Genomic DNA, 6,943 nt, shown 5'->3' on the forward strand with positions numbered 1-6,943 from the left:
TTGGGAAAGAACAAGCGTTTGCATTTGTGGAGTCGCCACCAATTTATTGTGGAAAATTGGAAACCGTTCGAATACCTCGTGTCATGTCAAGACACAAAGTAGTGACATGAACACCAAGAACTCGTTACCCTTAGCATTCTTTGTCTAGAATGACTCTCGTGGATGCCAATGAACACGGATGTTCACAGAGATCTGGAGTAAGGGGTGAGGGTACGTATTAGGAAGCTCTTTTGATCGAACACCTAATCCCGCCCGCCTCAATAGCGGCCTCTACTAATGATTAGGAAAATTGTCTAGACTCGATATATTGTCGATTATATGCATGCAATGCAACATCCAACGTTTTAATCCTAACATGTGAGAATTAACTAAGTCGGTGAACAAGTAATTTAACATACAATTGAGTCGAAATAGGGATTTAAGTTCAATTACATGTGAAAACATACAAGTGATACAATAAATATAAATACAATAATAAATACAATAGATATTACAATAATTACAACGAGTTTAATGATTTATGTCGAAAATACCTTTAAAACGGATAATTTGGGAAAAAAGAATAAACAAATAAACGAACAGAAATTAAGGCGATAATACGAGTAATAGTAGATTAATACGTAACTAATAAACTAAGTCAAGGCAACACGGGAGTTCAGAGACAGAAATCAGCCAGGAAAAGGCGCAGCAGAGCTGCGTTCCTTGGAAGAGGCGCAACAGTCGCTGCGTCTGTTCCTTGGCTCAGTTCTGGCTGTGAAGCCGGAATTGCAAGTTGTTAATGTTCATTAGTGAATTTAATGATTGATTAATAATATTTACTCTGATGGAAGTGATTAGCAGGTTATTTACATGTGATTGACGGTCATAAAAGCGATAAACATGGATGAAACTAATTAGAACGAATTAATACAAGATTAATGAGATTAATGAACAAATTGATGAACTAATTAGGTTAAATATGATGAATTAATGATAGACTAATGATGATAAACAGGTGAGAATATATCAAAGGTCGAATTCCAGAAACTCAACATGAACGAATCGAATTTCTACAACCCGGTTCACTATAATGACGAAAACCCGCATATATTGGTTATAAGGGATCTAAGTCGGGAATTGATGATAAATTATATGTTAAAGATGATGAACAATATGGTTAAATATCATGTGAATGAAATAAGAACAAACAAAGACGAAGGAAAACAAGAGATGAAACCAACAGAAGACGAAGGAAGAAGAAGAGAAGCAGGAACGGCGGTAACCTCAGGAAAAGGCGCAGCAAGGGTTGCGTCCTTTCCAAGAGGCGCGGCAGTTGCTGCGTCCCTTCTCGACGTCTGTCTCCTGTTAATCCGTAAAAAGGGATTTAAACAAAGGGTTTTAGAAATCGGTTTTAAATATATTTTCGACATAAACCTTACAATATGATTACAATAAATAAATAACAATAAATAAAAGAGAGATTTACACCCTCAGACTTACATGTTTGACGAAACGAGATGAACTAAGTTTACGATTAGTGATGCTCGACTCGAATGTAACGAAAGTGCCCTCGTAAGAGGAAAACGATTAAGATTGATTAAAGTTGATTATGGTGGAGTTGGTCAAATTGGTCGGTCATGTAAAACGAGGCTGGTACTCAGAAGGATCCGAGCTTACGTGGTCGAATGTTCAAGCACGTAGACGCCAAAAAGTAAGAACGTGGTCTAGAATGCAAACGGAGAAGAGAAGGGCGGACACTCGCGTGAGAAATATGTGAGACCGAAGGTCTCTATTTATATTAATCACACGGAGGAAGTAGGTTTTTCGGAGAGACTTTGGAAGTGAATCTCGAAAAGATATGAAAAACATACGAAAAATACGCAGAAAAGGACTTGGGAAGAGGCGCAGCAAGCACTGCGTCTCTTGGAAGAGGCGCAGCACCTGTTGCGTCCTTTCCCAAGTGGTTTCCTCCAGCGGAAGAAAGATTTCCGTGTTTGGTTTATGGAATAACGGAATAATTTGGTTTTCCTTAATATTTTGTATGAATATCACGGGAAATTGTTTACCAAAGATTAAAAGATTGTAAAATATGGAATAGAAATATCCGGAACATTCCAGAACATTCTGACTCGGGATTTTAACGATTATCAGAAAATGAAGACGGTTTTAGGCCCAGACTCCAAATGTACTCTAATTACTGTCAAAACGACCGTATCGGCACGTAGATGACAATTAAGAGGTAGAAATAAATGTTTGAGCGATCACTTGACGATAAACTTACGAACTGTCACAAATCGTTCCGCGTACCAAACATGCGGCCCAATCATCACCGGGTGGTTTGTGGGAGGTGCAGAAATGAGGTATCTACAGAGGTCTTTCGTGTAAATGAATATGATATTATCGTTTGTGGCCAAGCTTCCGTCTTTAGCCATTCTACCATCGTTAATCTTGCTTATCTTAATGTTGTAGTTTTACTTTTAAATAATGGTTATGTAATCTCTATGTAAGGCTTTGTAGTGCTAGATCTAGTTGTCGAGTGTCTGGTGCTATCTAGTCGAGTAGTTTACTTTATTTTGATAACAATAATGTAAGTTATTCACCTTCTGTCAAAAAAAAAACTTTGACGACATGGAAGTTTATTATTACTAAAAATATCCAATTCACATATGTAATAAAAGCTTTGCTCTGTTCCATGTTTTTTCGTTCTTTAGTTTTTTTTTTTCTAATGATGAGTGGACCCGTAGTCACTATTTTTGATGTGCACTGGGTAAACCCCAGGTACACGTGATAGTCTGCAAGACTGCAAACCACGTATATCAGGCAAATCATCCGAGAGTGACATACCCGAAGTTTAGAAGGCATAACCTCATGCAATAAACACTCTGCAAGACTGATTTTAGGGAGCTTGAACCCGAGTCCTTTAAAAATTTCACCCAAATTTTAATCATTAGACTCCACCATTATATACGACTTTGTTTCATAATTTTTGCTAATATTTGAGCACATTTTATGAACTTTGTAGTTTGTATCTTACCAGTTAGTGACTTACTGTAATACTCCTACCAATCTACACCAAACTCTCCATTTGTTTTTAGGTGATCTTCGAGGTGACACTTTAACTGTAATTTTCTTCTTTTAAACGTAGAAATTTTTTCACAAAAAATATAATTTTGTAACAGATATTTTCCTAACAAAATTAAATATGTAAGTTTTATTTTTTAAATATTTAGGAATATATTTTTGAGTGAATTAACGTTCAAACTTTTTTATCACTAAAAAGTGTTCTGAGAGACTGTCTCTCATTACATTGATGAGAGATAACTAATGAACAAAGTAGGAAATAACTAAAAAGAAAAAGATAAAATTAAATTAAAATGATAAACTACCTAATTATAAGGGGTCTCTCACTAACATTAATGAAAGACCGTCTCTCTAAAGTTTTTGCGAAAAAATAAATGAAAAGTTTAGTGTTAATTGAAAGAAGTACTTACTAGTACTTCTAGTTTGTAAAGTAGCTCTAGTAAGTAGTGAGTGCACAATTTGCGGTCACTGATTCACTTCAACGTACATGATTCCATATAATACGACTTGGGACCAGACTCGTCCGACCCATTTAACAAATCTATTTCGTTTCCATTTAAATATTAATTTTGGTATACCCTATAGTTGATTAAATGCGGGTCGATCTGTTTGAACTTTCTCATTTGGCCCGCTATTTAAGCGGGCATGATCATAAAAAATTATCAAAATAGTGGGTAAGAGACAACAAAAATAGGTCCGCTAAAATTAATAGTCGGATATAAACTAAGAAAAAAGTCCATGTACCCAAGGATGAATGTCCGCCATCAGCTGTTTAATATCCCCATTCATTCCCATAAATTAATCACAAGTTGACATGAACTTAATTTTTGTTTGATGTACGTTAACTTTGTTACATGCACCTAATATACTTTTATTCTATAAAATCTAATTATATATTGTATTTTTTTATGATTTTTCAGGAAACCGGAAGAAAGGATTTGGATGATTGCAACATCAATAAAGATTACACGTCACACGGAATTGTATAGTATGACGCTGAAATCTATATATCTACTCTCATGAACACACAGTAGTTGTTGCAATTTGCAAACTACCCAGATTATTGGCAAATAAATGAGGTTCGTGTAGGGCAAAGGACGACGCCATGGTTGGTTCGTGTGGCACACAAGACGGTGCCTTTGCGTGTTCGTGTGTTGCACGCGAGAACACTTCGCCGAGTTCATGCGTCGCATACGTGACGGCTTCAGAAGATTTTAGTTTAAAAACATTGTTGCAATAATAATATATCTCCTAATATTGATAATACTCCGTATATGGTTATTCAATGGAAAAAACAGGTAATAATTAGAGGTTAGATTGCTTAGAATTTCGCGTCAGGCTTTCTATTCCGAAAATTTTCATATACGGAGAATGTGTTTGCAACAAATAGTTCTTCAAGTGTTGTGCAGTGGGTTTCCTTTCCAACAAACATGGTTGTCTAATTTGATAAAGAACCACTTATCCATCGGCAGAGGCGACCAAACACAGTTCGAGAGGCTCTGAATATGTAATTTGTGAATCACTTCCGATGCTAAACAGGACACTGTGTGTTGGAAGGCCTAATGGATCATTCATGCTTATGTTAATTTTCAGTAGTGCATTGTGCATTGTCAGTACTCACTATATTAGCATGTCAAGTTATAATGGATTGTCTCGGACGTGATAATCATATAATATATACACCGTATCTACTCACTAAGACTACAGGATACAAATCTGTCCATTGTACAAAATTTATAGCATTACACAACATTACTGATAAACGCTAAACCACAGTATTGTTGGCCACTTGGCCAGTTCAGTTCGCCGAGTCTGAAAACCGTCATCTCTCGTGAAGTAATTCGACATGGAGGATTCATTCTACATCCCTAATGTGATGTCCAATCTTAATTTCATACAACAAAAAATGTCCAAATTATTAATCCGTATATTATTTACCTTAATTTTAGTCATTTACTTTATCTATTATTCGACTTTGATTCAGATTTTCCTTATTTTTGGTCATTTATATTCGCTAATATTAGACCTTGCTTCTCAAAATTATTTTGTTGGGATGAATTTGTTGTTTTTGATGGCATCGTGGAAAAGTAAAGATTGAACATGGAATGAAGCCATGAAGGTAAAGAGATAAATGGAAAATTAATGAGTTGTATGCTTGAAAAGAACGGAATTAAAGGAGAGGGGATTTTAGTCTTTTATATGGGCGATATTAATAATTTTTGGGCGCTAAAAAGAAAAAGTTCTTTAAAAAATCCTACGTACAATAGATTGTGAAGTTTTTGTATGTATATTACAATTTGATGAGTATACAGAAAACTACTATATACCTATTTTGACTATAAAATTGATCATAATCTTATTCTTTTGTAAAAGGGAGTATCTTACTATCTTTTAATCTACTCTTATTCTATTTTAGAGTAGAAGACTACCACATTGATTAGGAGTAAAAAAAGCATTATTACGTAGTAGTGTAGTACGTACATATTTGTTTCACGATGATTAAGAGTAGTATGGCTAGGAATTTGACAAGCGAACTATAAAAGCATAAGAAATATTTAGTGCAAAAAGTTGGGAATTATTTTATATGGAATTCAAACTTAAAAGATCAAACTTTAACACTACCACAAATCAAATGTAAATCAAAATATAATGTAACTTGCCATACTGATTTTTACAAATTCTCAGTATATGACTTTTTTGAGCATCTGTAGATCAAATTAGATGACTAGATAATATAAAACAATAATGTGCAATCTAAATCATAAGAGAGTTTATGGTTTTAAAACTAAAATTATATGGAAGTCCATATGTCAGAGTGCTTAAAGATCATGTCTCAGACGATCATACTTAAAATAAATGTCCAAATAGATGTATGTATTACCAGTAGATATTACTTAAGATAGTCTTAAGTTAAAACTTTTCACAATCTCTTTTTATTTATAAACATTTTTTCAATCTTTTGTGAATACGTTCTTAATTTAACCCCGTATAAAATACGATTTTAAGAAGTATTACATATCTAAAAACATTATTGACATAATTTGAAAGGTATCCCCATCTAGACGTGGTAAAAGCAACCTGACCCGAAAAATCTGACCCAAGACCCGAAGTGACCCGAACTACATCACTCGAATGTGACCCGAAAACCCGAATTGACCCGACTCGACCCGAACATGACTTGAGCTTCTTGACTCGTAACTGACCCGATCCAAAACCACCAAACCCGAAAATGACCCTATTAAATATAACTTTAATTGAACCGAAAACACTTAAAATGACTATTTCTCTATTATTCATTGACCCAAAAATGACCCGACCCGAAACAACCTGACCCGCTTGACCCGAAAGAGACCCGACCATCAACCCGTAACAGACCCGAAACCTGAAATGACTTGTCCCGACCCGAATTAACTCAAAATCAATGAGAGACCCGAACTGACCCGACCCGAATTGGCCCAATCCGAATCTGGCCCGTTGACCCGTTTTGCCAGGTCTATCCCCACCCGAATATGTTTTGGTAGGGGAGTACTGATGAAGGAAGCCTACATGCCTCCACACCACAAGAGTAATACCTTATTTTTATATTTAAAGGATAATTCATACACGGTTATTTTCCTCAAATCTGACTATGCCGAGAATTTGAATGGGTTAATTAGACTATCAAACATGACTCATACTCATAGTATGTTTAAACTATTAAGGCCCTATTTTTTTCGACTTAATTTCAGCCCGGCTCACTTAGTTCAGCCGAGTTTATTTCACCTTTATTTATCTCAATGTATTTCATTCCAGCTCAGCTTCATTCAGCTCATTTCAACCCAATTTAATTTAATTCAGCTCCATTCAGCTCAAAAGAATATAGCCTAAATCTAACATAATGTGA

Source organism: Silene latifolia, chromosome 3 (genome assembly GCF_048544455.1).
Source record: "Silene latifolia isolate original U9 population chromosome 3, ASM4854445v1, whole genome shotgun sequence".
NCBI classification, from domain to species: Eukaryota; Viridiplantae; Streptophyta; class Magnoliopsida; order Caryophyllales; family Caryophyllaceae; genus Silene; species Silene latifolia.